The sequence below is a fragment of the Euleptes europaea genome, chromosome 13 (assembly GCF_029931775.1).
Source record: "Euleptes europaea isolate rEulEur1 chromosome 13, rEulEur1.hap1, whole genome shotgun sequence".
Classification (NCBI taxonomy): domain Eukaryota; kingdom Metazoa; phylum Chordata; class Lepidosauria; order Squamata; family Sphaerodactylidae; genus Euleptes; species Euleptes europaea.
In genome coordinates this window covers 1827181-1850956 of record NC_079324.1, presented here as the reverse complement: position 1 = coordinate 1850956, position 23776 = coordinate 1827181, and the positions used below count along the sequence as shown (strand labels likewise).

General features: G+C 48.9%; 1 pseudogene; it reads left to right on the top strand.

Moving 5' to 3' along the window:
* The first annotated feature begins 4188 nt into the window (after positions 1-4188).
* LOC130486439 (uncharacterized) lies at positions 4189-22761 on the top strand (annotated as a pseudogene).
* The last annotated feature ends 1015 nt before the right edge of the window (positions 22762-23776 follow it).

Sequence of the window (23776 nt, the reverse complement as noted above, 5' to 3'; positions counted from 1 at the left end):
ATGTGTGCTTTCCGCCTTTGTTTGCTATTGTAAAGATTAAATACACACAAGCCAGAGTAGTGTTGTGGTTAAGAGCAGTGGTCTGGAGCAACGGACTCCAATCTGGAGAACTGGGTTTGATTCCCCACTCCTCCATATGAGCGGCAGAGGCTAATCTGGTGAACCGGGTTGGTTTCCCTACTCCTACACATGAAGCCTTGGGCTTGTCACAGCTCTCTTAGAGCTCTCTCAGCCCCACCTACCTCACAGGGTGTCTGCTTGTGGGGGTGGGTGGGAGGGAATGTGACTGTAAGCCGGTTTGAGTCTCCCTTAAGTGGTAGAGAAAGTCGCCATGTAAAAAAACCAGCTCCTCCTCCTCTTCTTCTACAAGGCAAACCAGATGAGAGCATGATTGGAGATTTCAGTGCTTATTTCAATTCAATTATCAGCTGTGTAGGGCCCCAGTTATGAGTAGGACTGTGGTATAAAGGGAAGGGGTCTTTAAACCATCCACTGGTGCTATGTCTACTACCAGAAACAGCCTTGGGAAGCCATTATTTGCCACATTGGGGCAAATGTACAGTATTCATATCTGTACCCTGAATGGAGCAAACAGCACTCTCTGGAGCCACGGCAAGTGGGGGAAAGTGCAGAGGAAAAGCTCCTATTCAAATCAGCTCAACTCGATCATGAGGTCTTGTATTTTGACTGCATAGTAACACCTGCCTGATAAAAAGGTTGAAGAAATCATGTGCTGTCTTAGGTAGGCTGATAGCTAGTGCAGGGGAGGAGTGAGCAGTTTTGGTGCATGTTGGTACCAGTGACTCTGGGAAATGTGGTTGCGTGGGCTTGGAGGGGAAATGTCGGTTACTAGGCAGAAGGTGAAAGCAGAGCATCTCCAAAGTAGTGTTCAGCTGCTCCCTATTCTATGAGCAGGGCCAACTTGGACAGGCCTGATTTGAGATCTCACTGCATGGATGAGAAAGTGGTGCCAGGAAGAAAGGTTTAGATTTGCTAGGCACTGGTGAACTTTCTGAGACAAGTAAAATCTGTATAAAACCAAAAGGAAATCACACTGCTGGCACTTAATATCAAAAAGGAGGCAGAGCAGCTTTTAAGCTAACTTCTGGGGGAAGGCCAGCAGGAGCTGGGAGCCTCCAGTTCAGAATGACTTTTCCCAAAGATGTGGTGTGGTCAGTTCTTGGGAAAATACTGGACATTGGATTGCACTCTTTGGAAAATGATTCTTCCTGGATTAATTTTATAACAAATAGCTCCAAAGGCTGGACACTGCCCGCGGTGTGCCCATTCCACATTTATTGCAAATCTTGTTTGTACTTCCTTTGGCCATTGACTGCAGTGGTAATTTTGTTGGGAGTGTGCCTTCCCTGAGCAGGGAGCTTATGTTGAATTGCATGCAAGTTTGCTTCTGTGGACACATCTCAATCCTGAGCACCAGTAAGTGCTTTCATTCTGCAGATATCCAGGGTGTGTTCTAGGGTGAGGGCCGTTTTTCTCTAAAAGTTGCAATCAGTTATGCCAAACACAATCTCATCTCTTAACGTAAGTTCCTGAGGCATGCCAGACTCACAATGCTGAGCTTCCACCCACACCCCTTAGACTGATGACAAGATCACCTCCTCCAGCAGCCTCATTGTACTGTGACTGCCAGAATTCTGAAAGGACCCTGTGTTTGAGACAGGGTCTTTCCAGGGTTCACAGTAAGATCTGAAAGCTGCCCAATCTTCTTCCAGAGTTCTATTGCCAAAGTCTGTGAATACACCTTGCACACTATTATAAACCTCATAGGCTTTGTCTCATATGCAATAAAGCAAGCCTGCAATTCTATAATCCTTAGTCTCTTCTTCAGCATTGTGACTTCCTTGCACATCTTCAGTTTCTGTTCCCATTTTCTCCAGTAGTGAACTAATTTCCCCACAAAGAATAAATCTAATGGTGGCTTGAAATACACCATTATTCACCAAACAGTATAATATAGAATCTTCCTGCACAGCACTAGAGACCCAAAGGAGAAAAAGGACCACTTCTGACACAATTTCATGTTCCCTTTGGCTTATAAATCAGGATTAGGGTACTCACTCGGGTTCCTGCTTTTAGTTTCATACTGCAGAGATTAAAAGGTAAAGGTCCCCTGCGCAAGCACCGGGTCATTCCTGACCCATGGGGTGATGTCACATCCCGACGTTTACTAGGCAGACTTTGTTTTACGGGGTGGGTTGCCATTATCTTCCCCAGTCATCTTCCCTTTACCCCCAGCAAGATGGGTACTGCAGAGATCAGCTGTTTATTAAAGGGGACATGAACAATTGATTTCAGAAAAAAGAGCTCATGAAGTCTGTACTTTTAGCAAACAAACAGAACTAACGAAGCAGGGACCCCACCCCATGAAGCTCAACCAATTCACACAAATATGAGAGGAGAACCAGACCATTCCACAACCAGAAAATTGCCCCAAAGTCCAAAACAATCACTTCTGAGTTCAGAACCAGGGACTTTGCAAACATGAAAGTATTCAGAAGAAAGTTAAAAGGGAAAATTAAGAGACTCAAATCTCTCCAGTAGTTGTAAACTACATGAATTGAGGCCCAGATTGAATGTATACCTCAAGTCAGGAAAGGTACCACCAAGTCTAAAAGTATGCCAGTGATGCTGGAGCAAGATAGCGCCACAGCAGGAGCTCTGAATTAGAGCTACTGCTCCCGTTGGTATATTTCCCCCATTTTTAGGATTTACAACAATTAATTTTAACAATACTTGATTTCTTGCTGTCCCGGGATGTTGTGACGAGCCTGTAAACCTGAACCTGGAAAGCAGAAGCCGTTACCTGGCGTGGAGTAGCTCGGTGTTTTTGCTGCAGCAGCAACGTTTCCATTCTGCCGAAGAAGGCTGGATTTGAGCTGGCTTCAACATCTTGCTTTTATGGTGGATATTACAGAACACCTGAACTGTCTCAACACAAAGATGCAGTGTCAAAACAAAGTTGTGACACAGTTTTATGACAGCATTTGTGCCTTTGAGTTGAAGCTTCAGCTTTGGGAGAAAGCAACTTCAAGAAAATAATTTGGCACTCTTTCCCACCATGAAATCTCTGTCTAATGATCATATATCCACAGAGAAGTACTGGGAAAAAATTCTGAGCTCAGAAATCCAAGAAAGGTTTTCTGCCTTCAGAAACCTACACAGTAGGGTTGCCAACCTCCAGGTAATTGTGAAAGGTGGCAGCATGTGGCTCAAATATAATCAAAAAATAAATTAAGACAAAGCTTATAGAACATTGTAATTCTATTTGTAATAGACTAGAAAACCAAGTAAACCAAAACAAAATACACTCACTGGTACTGTGTTCAAATTCACACAATGTGCCTCACAGGGCTTAAGAACCCAAAAAATATACCAAACCGGTTAAACATAAACTAATAGGAAATTGAATATTCAATAGTAACCAACTGGGGCTTATACTTTTATATTGGTAACATTTTACTTAGGGATTTCAATCCCATATAAATCACGAAGAAATGGAAAAAATGAGGGTCCGTGGCTGGGTCCGTAGCAAGAACACGTTTCGGATATCTTCATCAGCCTGCCACCCAAAGAAATTTAAAGGGACCACCATGAACCAAGTTCAATTTGATTGCAGTGAACTTCTAAGGATAATAAACAGGATACTAGATAGAAATTTAATACAGAGCAAGAATACATATGTAACAATCAAGTTTAACAAATTCAGCATGTAACAAGATAAGGTAGGTTACCCACTGCTTCAATGTATCAAAACATCGCAACAGCGGAGCTTCACTAAGATTAAAGTGTTTCTAAAGTATAATATAACAAATTACTATATATTGAAAACCGGACATAAAGTTATGCCAAGACCACTGAGAAAAAGCCTTACCCAATACAGCAGAAATAATTCTAAGAGTAGAAAACACCAATTAGGTTGCCAGAGCTTCTTCGAAGTGAAAGAAAGGTACTGCACCGTTCTAAAATGCATGCAGCTGTAAGCTTGATACGGCATGGAATGTGGTTGTTAAAATGACATGACTGGGCAAATGCATTCTTTAAGTCACAATTTGAAAACCAGTTTTGAGCAAGCATCAGACCATGCAATAATGGCCCCAGAGTATATGCTGCCCTGCTCCTTTTGTCATGGTGGAGGGAAGCCCCTCCTTATGCAAATGACCCCTCGAAATGTTACCTATTCGGCATTCCCCGGGAAAAATTGGGAAGTGGGATGTAGAAACGTTCACTGCTGGCACTGCTGTACAGCCACCAAGAAGGTGGACCCAGCAGGTCGGAAAGTGTGTGAAATGGAACCAGCGCAGCCGATGCACGGAACCAGCAGCAATAACACAGCCCAGGGAACTCGTCACAGGATCCGAGAACAAATCCAGCAAGAAGAAACTTCTGCTGAATCCAACTCCATTCCTCCGACTAAGTGTCTCCCTGGTTTTGGCCTTAACATCCCACCAGAGTGGGTCCCTGCCCAAAGAACAGGGTCCCGAGATAGCGAGGCTGTTGGAAAAGTGGCAAGGAGACCCCAAACAGCCTCCTTCCAAGATCAGGGTGCCCCCTCCTCCCCCCAAAATGACCATGCTCTTGGAAAGTCAATCTTCGGTCTGTACCTTTAAAACCTCTGCTATCTCTTTAAATGGAAACACCGCAATCTGACACCTGTCAGAATGCTGCATGCATTAAGGTACTCAGCATGCCCCTGGCATCAAAAGATTTGCATATGTCCAACCCTCTAGGGCAGACCGGGCTGAATTTGCATTTTTGACCGGCTTAGCTCTAGCATACCCTTGAAGGCATGCCTGTGTGATCTAGTTGTGAATATATGTGTGTGGGTGTGATTATTTCCTGTGCTTTATGTGCTCTTTCCTATGCTCTTTATATGCATCTATCATTTTCATGTTTCTATTCTTTAACCTTCATAGGAGGGGTTGTTATTGGCCAAACCCCTGGGAAAAATTAGGGTGGGAGATTTCAGCAGGCTTCTGTACAGCCTGTGCGAACATGGGCCGTCAGGACAGTCTTGTGGCATTTGTGCGAAGGTGGGACTCGTCTGCCCTGGGACTGCTGAGGTTTTGGATGGTCATCCTGCTCCCTTGGACCCATGCCAGTTGTCTGGGTCAGAATGTAGCATGGAGCTTCCAGACACCGGAGCCTTTGGCAGGGCCCTTTGCATAATATGGTTGCCCTCTCATCTCCCCCAAACATCCCGCTCCACAGCAGGCTAAAAAAACCACCTGTTTCTCTTATCTCTCCTACCTGTCAAGTTGCAAAGCCGCGCTCTGAGCACTGCCCAGAATGCTTAAAGGTACAATTATCCCAGCACGCTAAGGAACCGGCAATTCGCATGAACCAGCCTCTCTGTGGCAAAGCCGGGAGATTTAGAAATCAGTTCTGTCTCTTTAAAAACGAGACCCTCCATGCAAACATGTCCGTGTATTTATTTTCTGATGTTTAAGCGTGTTCTATCTTTGTACTGTGACAGAGGGGGGAAATGTCTGCTTTAATACACTGTGTGCTTCAATACAATGTCTGTTTCAATACAAGCTTGCTATGTGTGTTTTAAGGTAGTGGGGGGAAAGTCATGGAAAGTCATTGTGAATGATAACAGAACTGGATAGAACCGCTGAAGCTCTTAGGTTCCAGACTATGTAAAACAACCAGATAAGCACAGAATGTTGATGTGCCTCATCAGAGCATGGATTTTGGATAAATGTATGTTCCCCAGTAAAATCGGGGCTCAGTGTTTTGCTTGCTAGAGTAACTGAGCCGCAGCTGTGAATAAAACTGTTTTTCTTGACAACGGTCTTGGGTCTCTTTCCCCCCCACGAACCCCAGTTTCCGCTACATTCCTTGGTGCCGTGACTTGGATCCGGGGGGGGGAGATGGGGTGTTGGACCCCTCTGGCCCACCCGGCTCGGGTTGCTGGGAGCTGGGTGCCTTTGAGTTCTTTCTGGCACCACGACCCTTTTTGGTCAAGAGAATTATGCACAGACACCTTGATCCCGGTCTCGGGTGGGGTGCTGTCTGAACCCAACAGGACCACAAGAACCAGTTCTGCACCTCCAGAGGAAATCACAGAAGTCAGGTGAGTCAGAAGGGGTTTTTAGTTCACTTTCGGAACCCTCTGCAATCAAGGGAAGGGAAGTCTGATCAACTTCCAGGTCCCGCCCGAGTACAGCCATCAGGTGTGGCCGAAACCGCGGGACCTTAAGTCAGTCAGGAAAATGGGGGAAGCGTGTGAGTGTGCTTGAAAATTGCATGAGTGATTTTGCATTTGATTGGAGGGGTGGTCTTTGGACTTTACACCCCGGGCAGAGTCGGCGCAGTTTCCCGCAGGGCGACCTTGCGGGGTCGCTGACAAAGCCTTGTTTGTGTGAGAGACTGTTGTGGAACACTTTGCATACACTGGTAAACATTTTGGGAGGCTCATGGGTGAAAAGGTTTCCCGTAGTGACACCCCACTCAAATGGATGTTACGCCAGTCTATCAGAATTATTCCGAATGCAAACCGAAGTCCCTCCATATTCTCTGTGAACTGAATTGGGTTGCATTCAAGGTTGGCTGGCCCCCTGAAGGTAGTTTCGACTGGACTCTGGTCCAGCGGGTCTATCAGGAAATTACCGGAGAAGGGTTTCTCCATCCAGATCAGTTCCCGTATATTGACGGGTGGAGTGGCTTTGTTACAAGAAAGTTGCCAAAATCTGCTCTTCGGGCTCATGAGAATCAGTGCCATATCATGGTCCTGCCACCTCCGTCACGCCTGAGTAAAAAGCTAACTTCCCCTCCAGTCCTCCAAAGCCAACCGGAGGAAGAGCAAGTCCCACCATCATACAATCCCCGCTACCCACCATTGCCTCTGTCGCCCCACCTCTGGGCAGCCACCACATGCCCCTCCGATGCCGTAGCAGTACTGCCCATGCCGCCCGTCTAATTCCCCAACGCCGCCACAGTCCTGTCCGTGCCGCCAGTCCAAGCCCCCAATGTCATACCAGCCCTGCTCATGCCCTATGGACTCCGGATGGGCAGGGGAGCATTCTTGTCCAAAGAAATAAAAGCCCCACCAGCCCGGCTTTGAATGTGCTCGAGCTCCGTAGTAGCAAACCTGCCAGTCCAGACACCCCACAGGCTCTGGATGTGCTCGAACTTATCTTACCCCCTGGCAACCTTCCCAGCCCGATCACTCCAGTCCCCTCACAGATTGTGGTCAGTACAATTAGTGAGGAATCTAAAGTTAGTTCTGAACTGTCGTCCGTTAGCCCATTATCTTTTGGATCAGATGTTTCAAATACCCAAACGCCGGCAGCTATTCTGCATCCAACATCTTCAGTACTTCCCATTCTGGACATCCAAACACCGGCAGCCCTTATGCCCCTCCAAACCTCGTCGGATCCCATGTATTATGATGCTATAGGGGGCTTACAGCAAGGAAATAAAGTGTTTGTCTATACTCCATTTACTATCACAGATCTGTTAAATTGGAAAGCCTATACACCGTCCTATACTGAGAAGCCGCAGGCTATGGTTGATTTATTTCAGTCCATCTTTGCCACTCATGATCCAACCTAGCCGGACTGCAGGCAGCTCCTCTTGACATTGTTAAATACAGAGGAGTGCCGGAGGGTGACTACAGCAGCCCTTGCTTATCTAGAGGGACAAGCACCAGCCTTACAGGCAAACCCGAGGCAGTGGGCAGAGCGAGCATTCCCAGAGGAAGACCCAAAGTGGGATCCCAATGACAGTAGGCAATACAGGGGACTGACTGTGTACCGGAATGCCCTCTTAGCGGGATTGCGGGCAGGAGCCCAGAAGGCAACTAATATTAGTAAGGTGGGAGAAGTTATCCAGATGAAAGATGAAATGACAGATGAAGAGTGGGCGGAGCCAGAGAGCTGACACTCGGAGCTGAGAGAGACAGAGAAAGCTTTCCAAGTTTGGGACCCAGCCTGGCAGGAGGGCTGTGGGAGGATTTGAAGCGTGGAACCAGCCTGAGAGGAGGCTGAGAAAGTAGTGGAAGCTTGAGACCAGCCAGAGAGGGCTGTGTGAGATTCAGAGCTTGGTAGCAAGACCGAGCGGAAGCCAGACTATACCCTGAACCTGAGGGTTCAGTGAAAGCCAAAGCTATTGACACACACAACCTGTGGGAGTGACAGGAGTGAGAACTGGGTTAGAGAGGGCCCATTCTCAAGTCACGAGGGGAATTAGTCTCTGAGGTAGAGCTATTCCAGTAGCAGGAAGGTGTGGAGAATTACAGCCACTTAGGTGGGGTAGTCAGAGAGAGAGATAGGCTGGGAACAGAGTTTTGAGAGTCTGAAGCTGTATGGCAGTTTTGAAAGCTGAATCTGAATTCTAGTTCTAAGGGATAGAACTAAAGCTGAAGCTGAATGTGTATAATAGTTCTGAGAGATAGAACTAAGCTTGAGAACTGAGAACTGAAGGAACTTGTGTGAAGAAAACATCTAAGCTATTTCTCTGAAGTAATCTTGCTTGTATCAATCTAACTCTGAGTTTTCCCTCCAAAATATTCTGCCTTTTCTTGAAAACCAATCTCTGTGAGTTCTCTTTAATAAACTTCCCTGTTTTCTCTGTTTAAGTTGAAAAGCCTCTTGTCTCCTATTTCTCACTGAGGTAAATAAGGGTGTGGGACTGGAGGAGAAAGAAATAATCTCCTCATAAATATACTCAGGCCAACGCTTTTTCTTTCAGCATATACGGCCGGACTGAATGAGTGTGATATTGAAGTGGTTGGAAGGGGGGTGCGTCATACTGTGGCGTTGGGCGCTCCCCCGGGAGGCTCCCTTCCATGGGTGTGGACGCCGGCTGCTTTCCCATGCTGGACCACCGCGACTCGGGATGAATCAGTGCGCTTATTGTAGGGAAGAGGGGCATTAGAAAAATGAGTGTCCCAATCGTTTGTCACATAGCTGATTTCCCCAAGCAAGGAGCAGGGGAAGGGGGGGGGCAGCAGGGTGCGTTCAAGAGGGAAGATACAAGAGGGAGGAGACAGAAGAATATGCTGGACAGATGGCCCTTTGGGAATACGAAGCTTTCCCCCCGCCTGATGAACTGGTTCCCTAGTATCAAGAATGAAGCCGACTGGGCTCCATTCCCTTAGGTCCCCAGGAGCCTATGGTCAAAATGATGGTGGGGGGCCAACCCGTAGATTTTATGGTTGATACTGGAGCCCAGCACTCTGTAATTACTCGCCCAACAGCACCATTCAGTAACCAAAGCACAACCATAGTAGGAGCTACAGGAGTCCGAGCGGTCTGTCCAATTTTTAAAGAGTCGGGCATGCCACTTGGGCTCACATGAAGTCACGCATTCTTTCCTGTACCTCCCTGAATGTCCAGTGGCCCTTTTGGGAAGGGATATCCTAGGCAAACTGCCGGCGACCATAAGTTTTGAGGCTGACGGGACTGCATCTTTGACGCTGCCTGAGAAACCCACCACTTGTGCCCTCACCATGCCGTTGGTGGAAGAATGGAGGCTCTTCGCTCTCCTGGCAGGGGAGGAGGAGGAAGGAGGGACCCTGCCACCAGACTCTGTAGATGTCCCTGGAGTTTGGGCCGAAGGAAACCCCCCAGGTTTGGCCAGGAATATTCCACCCATCTTGGTTGCGCTCAAGCCTGGGGCTCAGCCTGTGCATCTGATACAGTACCCTTTACCATTCAAGGCTCAGCAGGGGATTCAGAAGCATCTGAACCGACTTTTGCAACATGGGATCCTACGACTGTGCCAGTCCGCTTGGAATACGCCCCTCCTACTAGTTCAGAAACCTGGCACTGAAGACTATCGGCCAGTACAAGATTTGCGGGCAGTAAACCGAGCTACAGTGACTCTACATCCCGTCATTCCAAAACCATATGTGCTCTTGTGTCTTATACCAGCTTCGGCAACATACTTTTCTGTCTTGGATATAAAGGATGCATTTTTTTGGTTTACGTTTAGCCCCGCCCAGTCAAGATTATTTTGCATTTCAATGGTCCGGAGGGGGGGTGATGGGTCAAACCTCCCCCTGCGGGCAAGAACATCAGCTTACTTGGTCACGGCTCCCCCAGGGATTCAAAAATAGTCCCACCTTGTTTGGAACAGCTTTGGCTACTGATCTGGACCCCTTCATTGTCCCTGGATGCCCCAAGGAAAGCATTTTGCTCCAATATGTAGATGATCTCCTGATCGCTGCAGACACTTGAGAGCAATGTTTGGCTGAAACTACCCGCTGCAGCTGTTGTATGAAGCTGGGTACAGGGTGTCCCAACAGAAGGCTCAGATTGCCCTGACCCAAGTGAAATATCTGGGATTCCAAATTAGCAAGCAGCAAAGATCATTGGGGAGAGAGCAAAAGGAAGCAGTCTGTGCCATACCCAGACCCACAAGCCAGAGGGAGGTACGAGAATTCCTGGGGATGGCTGGGTTCTGTCACATTTGGGTACCAAACTTTGCCCTTCTGGCACAACCACTCTATGAAGCAACCCAGGGGGAGGAGAGGGCTCCCTTTGAGTGAACAGCAGAATGGAACAAGAGTTTCCGACAGATTAAAAAAGCCTTGATGGAGGCACCAGCTCTGGGACTTCCCGATGTAACCAAGCAATTTACCCTATATGTGGATGAGAAGAAAGGGGTAGCACAAGGGGTTTTGGTCCAACAACTAGGCTCCTGGCAGTGGCCGGTGGCTTACCTTTCAAAAAAGATTGACCCAGTAGCAAAAGGATGGCCTCATTGTTTGCGCGCAATTGCTGCAACCGCGCTTCTGGTGCAGGAAGCTGACAAACTGACATTTGGACAGAGTCTCATTGTGCGAGTTCCACATGCTGTTACTGCCCTAATGGATGCTAAAGGAAATTACTGGTTCACAAATCAAAGGATGACCCGCTACCAAGGATTGCTGTGTAAAAATCCGCGTCTCTCCCTGGAGACCTGTAAGACTCTGAACCCTGCTACTCTGCTTCCCGTGGCCAATGGAAGTCAAGAGCATGATTGCCTGGAAGTTATGGATGAGGTCTTTTCAAGCTGCCTAGACCTCCGAGATGAGCCCTGGGACAGGGCAGATGTCACCTATTTTACAGATGGGAGTAGCCTTCTGCACCTGGGAGAGAGGAGAGCTGGATATGCTGTTGTGACCCATGAGCGAGTGATTGAAGCAAAGGCTCTGCCTCCAGCTACGTCGGCGCAGAAAGCTGAACTGATTGCCCTCACCCGTGCTCTTATTTTGGCAGCAGACCACACTATCAACATCTACACTGACTCTAAGTATGCTTTCCTTACACTACATGCACACGAAGCCCTGTACAAAGAAAAGGGACTGCTTACTGTGGGGGGAAAGCTCTTGGCTCATAGCACTGAAATTTTAGCCTTCCTGGATGCCGTGTGGGCCCCTAAGCCTGTAGATGTGATGCATTGCTGGGGCCATCAGAAGGGGAACTCTTTTGTGGCGCAGGGAAACCGTTTTGCCGATCAGGCAGCGAGGGAAGCCACTCTTCTCCCTGCAGCTGAAGCTCAAGTTGGAGCCTTGTTTCCCGCACCCTTGTCTGAGTGGGAGCCCCGCTACTCCAGTGCAAAGAGAAAATGGTTTGAAACAGAGCCTCGAACCTACCAAAGTGATAAGTGGTTCTGCCTGCAGGATGGTCGTATTGTGGTGCCCCAGGCACTAGCCTCAACTGTCGTACAAGCTTTTCATGATGCTACTCACGGAGGAAAGACAGCCCTTGCTGCAGCTATCGAACCTGTGCTCTATATCCCTCAATTGGCTACCCTAGCCCTTGATCCCCTGCCTACCGTGTTGACAGGAGCCATGGGCCATGTGATGACCAGCCTGCTCTAGTCACAAACTGGAATCTGACTAGTCAATGCACGCTTGAAGAATGATTGGACACCAGATGGTGACTTTTGGGTATTTTATAAATTTGATATTTGCAAATCCAGATATGGGTCCGTGGGTAGCTAATAAGCGGTTGTCAAAAATTGGGGAAATAGCCCAGACAGTAAATAAAACAGACTGTTGGGTCTGTAGTCATATGCCCACTTCCCAAAAGAAGGGTTTGCCTGAGAGAGCGCACCCCCTAAATCTCACGGAATGGCAGAAGCTGTGGGAGCGAGGGACTTTGCGTCATGTGTTTCTGAATCAAACGGGGGGACACTCTTTAATAGGGGGAGCCATTCTTGACACAGCCCCTATCTGCGTCCAACACCGCAATAGTTCAAATAACACCACCCAACTGGGCAATTACCCAGCTTGCAGGAAGACACTTGATACTGCATCAATCTGGCCGGTCAACCAGACCAATATCACTGAGAAGGACATAACCAACTATGAATGTAATCATAGGTTTATGGTAATCGCACAGGTAATGGTTCCCCATGCATTCTGATTAGCACCTGGATAAGAATGGCTGTAGATCTCAAAGGTTTCTTCACAACAGGGACAGCAAAGGGAAAAGTTCTGCCCATATTTCCAGGAGGTCTTTGGTTGTTGTGTGGATGAAAAGCCTACAAAGTGATTCCCCCTCATACAACTGGTATCTGCGCTATTGGAAGGGTAGCCCCAGCCCTCCAGTTCCATGACACTGATTATGTCCCCTATCATCAGCCCCGACCCAGACGCTGAGCCCGGCGAGCCCCTGGTTTGTCTCCTTTGAGCCACAAGGTTGGAGAGGGGTTCATGCGAGGATTTTTCCCTTGGGTGGGGGCTGGGCTGAACTACCGGGAGTTGCAACAACTGAGTAACTGGACGGAATGGATGTTCAATAAGAGTATTAAAGCCCTGAATAAACTTAATGAGGAACAGGGTCAAATCAGGATTGTTGTTTTGATGCAAGAAGAGGCTTTGGATATGATGTTCGCTGCCCAGGGTGGAGTTTGTGCGGTGGTGAAAGGACAATGTTGTGTGTACATACAGGATTTTCAGGTGGATATTAATAAAACTGTGCACATCATGGCTTGGACAACTGCTGATCATGCCAGAGAGCGAACTGAAGGAGGTGGATGGGAGTTGGAAGGTTGGTTGGGGGAATGGTTTGCTGGTATTGGAGGGTTGAAAACTTTAGTCACAACAGTAGCTCTTTTACCATGTATATTGCCTTTAATTAGCAAGGTGTGGTGTTCTGCAATAGAGAGTATGGTGGAACGGAAAGCAGCAACTGCGCTTATGTGTCTGCATAGTCGTGACGGCTTAAAGCCACAGGTGTGATTAACAAGCCATTAGCAGGGACTTGTATCACAAGGGGGGAATGTGACAGAGGGGGGAAATGTCTGCTTTAATACACTGTCTGCTTCAATGCAATGTCTGTTTCAATACAAGCTTGTTGTGTGTGCGCTAAGGTAGTGGGGGGAAAGTCATGGAAAGTCATGGTGAACGATAACGGAACTGGATAGAACCGCTGAAGCTCTTAGGCTCCAGACTATGTAAAACAACCAGATAAGCACAGAATGTTGATGTGCCTTGTCAGAGCGTGGATTTTGGATAAATGTCTGTTCCCCAGTAAAATCGGGGCTCAGTGTTTTGCTTGCTAGAGTAACTGAGCCGCAGCTGCGAATAAAACTGTTTTTTTTTTGACAACGTTCTTGGGTCTCTCCCCCCCCACGAACCCCGGTTTCCACTACAGTACAAATAAGAGAGAGGCCCCCTCATTTTGGGGAGACCTCAGGTTAAAAGGAAGGGGACCTTGAGCTCAATCCCCTCCAGAGCATAGGGCTCCTCCCCATATTTTATCCCTAACGGGATGGCACGCCCGAAACCTGGGCAAGCCTAGGGCAGTCAGAAGATTGAGAGAACCTGCTGATAGGCAGACATTCTCTGGTGGCTGTACGGATATGCCACCCGGGAGCACTCCCTCTATCTTGAGCCCTAGTAGAACAAGCATAGCCCTGAGCGCCAGCCAACTTCCAACTAAAAGTCACCAGCAAACTGTTTTCTTTCTAGCATGTGTGTTGTGTGTGCTTGGGAACTAAAATAAGGGCGGCCGTATAAGCGCCTAGAAATAAAAAGAAATTATAACCAAAAGTTTTATAAACCATATGCTTCTGTATTATAACCATCATGCTTTGCCAGCCCATGCAAATCGCTCCCACGCCCCCTCAGACTGACTTTCCCGTGTCAGCTCCGATGGAAGCAATGGGTAAGAGAGCTGATTAGGACCCCCGCCCCTGAGCTCTCGTTGCGTCCCGTTCTCCTGCTCCCAAGAGGCCACGCACACCTGCACCAGGGGGGGCATTTTTGGAGGTGGAGGTCCCACACTTTCAGCAAAGCTTGAGGGGACCCTTCTTGAAAGAACCCCCAAGTTTTGTGCAGATTGGGTCAGGGGTTCCGAAGTTATGGGGCCCGAAAGGGGTTCCCCCATCTGCCCAATTTGGAATAAAGCCGTTTAAAAACACAGTTGCGTGTGATTTCGACACCCCGTGACCCCACCCTCCTGCTTCCCTGAGTCCCCACGCATCTAGGAGGGCTCACTCGGGGAAAATGGACTTGAGAAGAAGGTGCAAGGAGGAAATGCAGCTCCTCCTCCACTACCTCGAGGCGCGCGGGCTGGCATTTAGGGTGCTGAGGTACCCCAGGGATTTTGTCCTGCGGCTGTTTAGGGAGATTGCACTGGGCCTCGAAGCTTGTGGCTACAGGAGGACGTCCGCGCTCTAGTGTCTTAACAAGTACAGGCGTGTGTGCGAAGCCTTCTACACCTCCGTCAGACGCCTGCTGCAGCCCGGACAAAGGAGGCCTGCCTTCTTCAAAATGATGAAGTTGCACTGGGAGCTGGAGGAGTGCCCCCCCCAAACCCCCCCGAGGGCGCCGAAGCTGAGTGGACAGGTACGTTGTTCGCACGCGCTCTTTAAATGCTAGTAGCCATGGATAGCCCTCTCCTCAATGAACATGTTTACTCCCCTCTTAAAGCCTTCCAAGTTGGCAGCCATCACCACACCCTGGGGCAGGGAGTTCCACAATTTAACCATGCGTTGTCCATGGGTGGACTGGATGGAACTCACAAACAGCACCTCTGTAAGATCCCCATGTGCTCCCACATGGCCAAGCAAATGAAACTTTCCAGTCATTCTGCAATATTCCTCCAATTTTTCTTTCTCGAAAGAAAGAAAGAAAGAAAGAAAGAAAGAAAGAAAGAAAGAAAGAAAGAAAGAAAGAAAGAAAGAAAGACAACTACTACAGTATGGAACTTGAATTAACAGGGGGAGACTATCTGACCACCGCAAGTTTATCATGCGGCTTCTACCACCCCTCCACATATTTACAAATATCTGGATTGATAAAAGGAAGTGAGCACAAGGAGGAAAATTATTATTAATGCAAAATAACATTAGCAAAGATTCACCCAAAGAGAGGAGGAACCTCTTTGTATATGCTGTTAAAAAAAAACCAACCCCTCTTATGCTAGTGTTGTTGTTTTTTTGTTTTCACTGGCTGGCATTTTTTCCTGGAGTACTGAGATTTCAGCTGGGGAACATGCACATCTATAGTGTGGCAAATCCAACGCAAAACCTTCCACCGTTAATAAATGGCCAGATCTTGTGCTACTCTCTCCCATTCACTTGACTGGGGCGTACATTCTACTAATTAGGGATTTTTCACATTTTATGCCTCTGTTGACATGTGTCATTAGCCAAATTGGGGGGTTGCCAGCCTCCAGGAGGTGACTGGAGATCTTCTTTTCTTGCAACTAATCTAAGCCCAACTTTCTCTTTTTCTCCCTACAGAGGCAGAAAGCAGCGGGGGGAGTCAGACTGCTGCGGGGCCAGAGGCAGCTGTGGCGGGGCCCAGTGAAGGTGAGTGCAGCGTACAATTCCAGTAATGCAGAACTTCCCACACACACTAAAGAAGTACCAGACACACACTCAAAAAACTGAGATCTTGTTTTATTGAAACTAATCTGAGCCCAACTTTCTCTTTTTCTCCCTACAGAGGCAGAAAGTAGCGGGAGTTGATTGTTCTTGTGTTTTTATTAAAAATGGCCTGTATTGTTAAACAGTTTTTAAAAAGTTCATATTGTTCAACAGTTTATAAAAAGGTAATATTGTTAAAAGGTTGTAAAAAAGTTTGTTTTATCACAAAAGTTCTAAAAAGGTTTACATTGTTGTACATGATTTAATATACGTCTCTCACACACAGGCCTCAATAGGAAGGAAGCAAAGATCACCAGAGTTCAAGTTTCCTATCCCATTTTCATGTACCCTACCTCACAAGTAGTGCAGCCTGCCTTACACAAAGTTAAACAACAAACAGCATCACAAAAAAGCAGCTACCTAGAAGCAGAAGAATTACCAATGAGGACAACCTCAATGCCATGAGGCGGATGAACTGCCCCCCTCCGGCAGAAATCACACAGGTGAGGCAAGCCAAAGCTTGAATAGGAAGCAAGCAAGGTTCACCAAAGTTCCTAAATCAGTCAACTCAGTCACTCACAAGGTCTCCCCCAAAGCCAGCAAAGTAGTTCGCAGGAAGCTGGCTACCTTCCCTGCCCCGCCCCGCCCCCCACAAACAGACAGAGAAACCCAATAGTCAACAGGCATGGCAGAAAGGCACACAAACCCCACATTTTCCCCGTGGAAGGAAGGCCTCAGACAGTGAGAGGGAGGGGTTTGGTCGCACCCAGATCCTCCACTCTCTGCAGTGTCGCACACCATCACACACAGCCCACCAGGTGGACAATGTGACTCTGCAGCTGCCTTTCATCAGCACTGGCTCTCTTATTCCATTTCCCGCCTCCCACCCCTGAAAAGAAGAAAGGTTAATGGCTTTACATTATACATTTTAAACAACCTTTTTATTGGCAAACAGCTGTTTTGTGCCTTGGCATGGCATGGGCACTGGATGATGACCCTAACAGATCTTATTAATCAACAATGCCTTTGCTTAAAGCCGTTGATCAAAACAGAGGTAGCAACAACTCAGCCCCACTCCAGGCAACCACCTAAAGTATCAGAACGGGGATAACAGAGGGAACACACACAACCCTGGCAGAGAGAGACAAGACAACCCTCACTCCAGGCACAGTTGGCAACCACATACAAATGACCCAAGGAGGAGGCGGGGTAGTTGGCGAGCGGAGGGAGAGACTCGTGCACCGCCACACGGGCTCAACTCCAGGCAAAGACTGGCCACAGACCACGGGCAGAAAAAAAGCAGAACGCAAACTCCAGCAAAGGCGAGCGGGGACAAACACAAAGCCCTGGCAGAACTGGCAAACCCCTCCCCCTCAAACCAGTACAGCTCGGCTCAACCCCAAATAAAGGCAAGCGGGCCCCAAATTCCCCCCCTCAAGCCAGTACGGCTTAGCTCAAGCACCTACAAATGACCCAAGGAGGAGGCGGGGAGGTTGGTGAGCGGAAGGAGAGACTCGTGCACACGCGCACCGCTGCACGGGCTCAACTCCAGGCGAGGACTGGCCACAGGCCACGGGCAGAAAAAAAGCAGAGTGCAAACTCCCACAGAGGTGAGCGGGCACAAACACAAACCCTAGGCAGAACCGGCAACCTCCCCTTTGGCTCCCCCCCCACACACACAGAGAATCTGCTTTCCCCCCCCCCACACACACACACAGGAGAAAAGGTATAGAGGAAAACCACAAAAATCAAACTGTGTGGATGTCTTCCAGCAGGAGCACGGACAAGAAGTAAATCCAATCCAGTCCTATTCCAGTAAGCAGGAATTGGAAATCGGGATTCGGGATCTCTTAGAGTCAGGAGAAGCACCACCAAAATGGAAGGAATTCCAGACTCGAGTCGGGACAAGACGGGAGGACGGGAGTTTTTATACTCTTCTCCTGGCAAATTCAAAAGGGAGAATCCCTGTTCTGATTGGCCAGGAGAAGACCCGGCTTGGCCACCATTGGCCACAGGAGAATGCTGCTAGTTACTTACTAACTGATGGTTATGCTGCTGATTCAGAGCCCCTGAATTTGCTGAATTTATTCGGCAATCACCCCGAACTCGCCAAATTCGGCTCATTGTTTTCCTGCCTTTTTTTGAATTCGGTACCATCCAAACTGAAAACCGCCGAATCGGGGAAAATTCAGCTGTTTTTCAGTTCGGATGGAATTGAATCAACAGCCCTACTCTGAACCAATCCAGTCACGCTTATCAAGTAGGGGTAAGGGATGGGGCTGTGGCTCATTCATTCATCCCTATGATGCACAAGAGTGGGGTTTTTTATTCATGCATTAGCTAGTGTGAGTGAAGCAGGAGACATGAAACCAAAGGGGGCCTTTTAAGCAGCACACCGGCAAACAGTGCTAAACCTTTAGTAGAAGATACTCTTCAAGGTTAGCTTGTGGCAGGGGATGGTACTCAGAGAGAAGTTGGATACTGAGCCTCACCAGTAGGGTTGCCAACCCCCAGGTACTAGCTGAAGATCTCCTGCTATTACAACTGAACTCCAGCCAACAGAGATCAGTTCACCTGGAGAAAATGGCCACTTTGGCCATTGGACTCTATGGCATTGAAGTCCCTCCTCTCCCCAAACCCCACCCTCCTCAGGCTCCACCCCAAAAACCTCCCGCCAGTTGCGAAGAGGGACCTGGCAACCCTATTTGGCAGTTGGAGATCTGGGGTGGCCATGGGCCTTCCAAGTGTCCACGTGGGCAGAGGCAGTGCTTGGAAGCCCATTTCCCCCAGTCTCGGATGGTCCCAGATTCCCTCAGCTTGCCTTTGTGAACTGGCCCTTTTGACTTGCCTAGGCACGTCTGCCCTTAACCAGTGGATTTGCCTCATTGTGCATATTGCCAAATAGTGTGTGGTGATTGTGGCACTGAAGTTGCCTTCAGGGCAACCACTTGTGGTGCCACCCTTTCATTCTAAAGCAGTTCAGCATCACTGATTTTTTTAAAGAAAAAAAATCTGGTTGAAAATGCTTCCCTTTGCCTCTGATCCCAGCTATGCTATCCTTTACTCTGCATAGATCAAGCCTGGTCTCAATTAACACATGCTATGTCCAAAGCAGCACCCAAACTCAGAGGCAGATGCTTGGGTGCCAGGATAAGCTCTCTGGGCCCTTAGAAGCAAATGGAGCCTGGAAGTCAAGAAAGAGGCTGAAGTACCAAAAAAGAGTCCATCCAAATGCCTAATCTGCTCTGTGCATGATGAGACTACTGTATTTTCTGCACTAGTTTTGCCTTTATATCCAATCAATAATTGTCCTTAAATATATTTATACACTACTGTGGGTCGGCTAACAGTATTTTGAGTAAAGCCATACAGGCTCTGGAATACCCTCCACTTCCTAACCTCAGCTGCCTCCACTAACATCTCTCCCCATCCATTGCTCCTTTCTGGTATTTCCTGACACCCTCCCATCCGAAGAAGCTCCTCCTTCAGGCTTGAAAGCCCCCCTCCTTCAAGCTTTAAAGCATGCCTGACCTCCTGACAGCTGTGATGTATTAGCAACAAACTGCCATCGTGTTCTACCATTGCACAACAGGAGATACTCATGTCTGTTTATACAAGTTTGAATTTGTCCATATAAATACAGCATGGAAGAAACAGTTGACTACATACTGCATACTGACAGCTGAAAGATTAAGGGAGCCTATTATCTCGACCAGCTGCCTGGAAACCTTATACATAGCACCCACCTGAAAGATAGGGTGGCTATCCTGGCAGGCTGCTTTATCTCCAGGGGTGCCAACTGCCTGGAGGAAAACATGTCCTGCTAAATAGAGGTTTAAATGAGATGTTATTTACCAGGTGATGTGATTTACTTCTGTTCCATGGAAAGCCCATTTCCACATTAAGCCTCTTTTAAAGGGACAGAACATTTTGTCATCATGGCTGCTGTCAATCCTATTTATCTCTTTAGTTAGGCTCGGTTCTTTTCAATTTAATAATTGAATAACAGCAGAAACCATGAGTAAGTATTACAGTATCCCTGGAAAAGAAGTTAGGGACTTTGATTTAACACTGTCTTTGGCAGATTGCAGGAAATGAAATTAGGTGTGTGTGTGGGGGGGGGAGAGGGGTGTAACTTCTTGCTAGGCTGCTGCTATGGATGACCAAGGACTAGGTCAGTTTGCCATGGAGATGCAGACATTGATTTCACAGGTGATCCCTCTCACTTAAATATCTGAAGGAATGCAATTCTATGCCAAGCACCATGTGGTCCAGGGAAGGTGTTTTGCCATCTTAGCTGTCCTGGGTGGCAGCTGATCTGAGGGCCAGAGGCAGGTAGCATAGTCAGTCCAAGTCAAATGCTGGGTTGTTTGTAGGTCTAGATCCAAAGCATCAGTACCAGAAGCATAATCAAATTGAAAAGTCTGTGTCAGGGTCTCTGGAGTACTCAGAGTTCACAGCTGTCAGTCCTGCTTTCCACTGATCTCAGCAGCCTGTCAGACTGTGAATGTTTTAGGCACCAGGTGCCTCTCAAGGTCAAACTTGCTAACTGCTGAATTCCTGTTCCAGTGCTATCTCCCATGGGAATGGCTCCTCGTTAGAGGGGGCCATGACCCGTTGTGACTAGTACTTTCCCTTATAGGCCCTGCACTGTGCTCCCAGTTTCTATTCGTGCCAATTTACCTGTAGCTCTGCAAACCTGTATGTTTTCCAATAAATCAGCTCTCTTTTGGACTCCTCGTCTGTGCATGCTGTTTGTGGGATTACCACGGGGACAAGTGCTTACATCTTGGCACAAATCCCTCCTCAATTTTTTACTTGCCTGGCTGGAGCCCTGGATGGTTCGCTGGGGTCTCGGATTGGAGCAGGGGACGTGCTCTCCGAGTGAATTGACTGTGGCTGGAGCCCCAGAGGGTTCGCCTGGGTCCCGGGTGGGAGTTGAGACAGCACTCCCCGGGTGGAGGGTTTCTGGCCGAAACCCTGGAGGGTCCTGAACCTTGGTACCCTCCGTTGGAACCGTCGGACGAGTACCCCGACGACCCTTCCTTGCTGAATGACATTCTTGCTGAGGCGCTGCGGACGGATGCGGAGATCAATCGCCTGATTGTACTCATTCAAGTTCAGTGGCATCGCCTGGCTGACACGACCCCCTGGACCATGGCGGGAACGCAGCCGGAGGAGGCCCCGATCCCAACCGCTCCTGATCCCAACCTGTGCTTGAACTCACGAAACGCCTAACCCCTGACTTTTGAGCAGATGCTGCTGCTCTGGCAGTCCAGGTTCAACCGTTACTGGACCTACCAGATTCCTCTGAACTCCTGCTTCTGGAGCGAGAAGCTCTCCCGATCGTCACCACGGCGATCGCCGTCAAGCTCGAGGCCGACCAAGTGCTCGCTGACTGACAGCGAGCCGAGGAACAATTGTGGGCAGCGGATGCGGCGGCAGCTCGGGCGCGAGCCGAGAAAGAAGAGGAGCAACGTTTGGCCGCTGCTCGAGCCCGCACGGTAACGGACGTGTGTCCCAGAGACAGCATAGGTGTTGGGTTTGTTCCCTCATTTTCCCTGAGTTTTGGTCCATCTTGCGACGCACAATGCGCGCGTCGGCTTGCAGGTCGCTTCACTGAGCCAGACTACTCAGATGAGGAAGACCTATATGGTGAGGAACCCCACTGGGCTACTGGTCTCCAGGTTAGCCAGTCCAGACGCACGGGGGGAGCGGGGGACGAAATGCGTCTACTGCGGGGCCAGAACCAGGACTTGAACGATCGTGTGGCCCGTCTGCAGGACCAAATGGAGCAATGACTCCAAGAAAATGAACGTTTGCAACAAGCTCAAACTACCCCAGTCCAACCGGTGCCAACTCAGCCAACCCTGCCTGCTCCACGAGCACAATTTCCACTGCTGAGGCCACCACTTCTTCCCCCTCTGGGACAACCGGCCCTGCTGCCTTCAAGGCTTCCAGCTCAACCAGTCCCCGGTGCACTGGTTTTGCCAGCTCCAGGAGCACCGGTTTTGCCGGCCCCTGGAGCACCGGTTTTGCCACCTCCAGGGCAACCACCAGTGCTGCCCCCAGCACCCCCTCCCATACAATGGAAACAACCTCGATTAAGAGTGACCTACGACGGCTCAGTTGAGGCCCTACCCTGTTTCCTATACCAAGTGGACAGTTATATGCGGGAACAGGGGCAACACTTCCCCACTGAAGACAGCCGGGTGCATTTCGCTGCCTCCCTGTTGACTGGAAAAGCTGCTGACTGGATGGTCCTCCAGTTTGACACTCGGGCCCAATCCATACACTCACTCAACGACTTCATGCGAGCGTTACTGCGACGTTTCGAGGACCCTTTCCTGGGAGAGAAGGCCAAGGCGGCCCTCCTGCAACTTTGACAAGGCTCTACACCAGTGTGGGAATTCGCAGACGAATTCCAAAGGCTCGCCAGTAAAATAGTGGACTGGACCAAGACTACCCGAATACATTATTTCCTGGATATTGAACTGCGCTTATATGCAATGAGACCCACTCTGGAAGAATGGATTTTACTAGGTGAGGAGGTAGAAAGTCGTTGCCAATTCATTTCGCTGGCCCGACGTCGAGCCAGGGAGGGAGGCAACCAAAAGCCCCCTACTAAGGCTGCAGCTCCAACTCCGCGGAGGCCTGCTCTACCCTCGCAAGACCACACGTCTCGGTTTCAAAGGGGAGCCTGTCTCGTTTGGGCCACTTTGCAGCAGCCTGCCCGCTTCGACCGGACCGGTTGGTTCCTGCTCGACTGAATGGACCGCCCTGGAATCGGGGGTGACCTCAGTGCCGAGGCACCGCGGCATCAGCTCTCCATGTCGGAGATACGCCTCACGAATCTGCACCAGTGAGCCCATCAGGGTTCCGGATTACAAGTGCCCCACTTGGGGACAGCTCACCGTCTTCGGATGAAGACAAGAACTGGGACCCCCCTGCTTTGAACCTTGAATCTCCTTTGGAGCTGTCAAAAAACGGACGGGGTCTGCGGTGAGTGGAGCGACACCGCAGAGCCTCGCAGCTATTCCTGCAAAACCCAAAGCTCCGGTGAAGGTGAGTGAGATCGAAGAGACTGTGTATGTGGATGTAGTCTTACAGCGCCATAAAAGGGGGCCCCAGTTACATGTTAAAGCATTCATAAAGCCTGATCAATGAAACCACTTTCAAAGCGCTCAAAGCCAAGTCAGAGCCCTTGCCAGCTCCCATCCAGTTTGCCCAAATGGATGGCAGTGATTTCAAGGGTGAGCCTGTGGATCGTCACACTCGTGGAGTGGCGATGGGCATTGGACACCACTGGGAACAAATCAACTTCACCATAGCCCCTATCAGATACGAAGTGGTGTTGGGTATTAACTGGCTCAAGAGGCACAGCCGTTGTATTGACTGGGGGGCTGGGACTATAAAGTTCTCCAATCCTAACTGCAACCAACACCGTCTCGAGGTGACTATTGTACCTCCATCAACCTTGGCTTTAGTGTCAGACACCCCCTCGTCCTGTCCAATACCTGTTGAATATCAAGACTTTGCAGACGTTTTTGATGTGCAGGAATGTGATGTACTGCCTCCCCCCCACTGCCAAACAGATTGTGCTACTGAAGTAGTGAGAAATGAAAAACTGCCTAAAAGTAAGATTTATCCCATGAGTGCTTCTGAACGTACCGTGCTACGTGAATTTTTGGACAAGAATTTGGCTCGAGGTTTCATCCGACCATCTACCACCCCTTCTTTGGCCCCTGCGTTCTTTGTGCGCAAAAAAACAGGTGACTTGCGCTTATGCATCGACTTTCAAAAACTTAATGCAGTCACCCAGTCCAATGCCTATCCCATTCCTTTGATCTCGGATCTCTTGGGACAATTAAAGGAGGGGCGTATCTTTACAAAACTTGACTTGGTGGAAGCCTATTATAGAATCAGGATTCGGGAGAGTGAC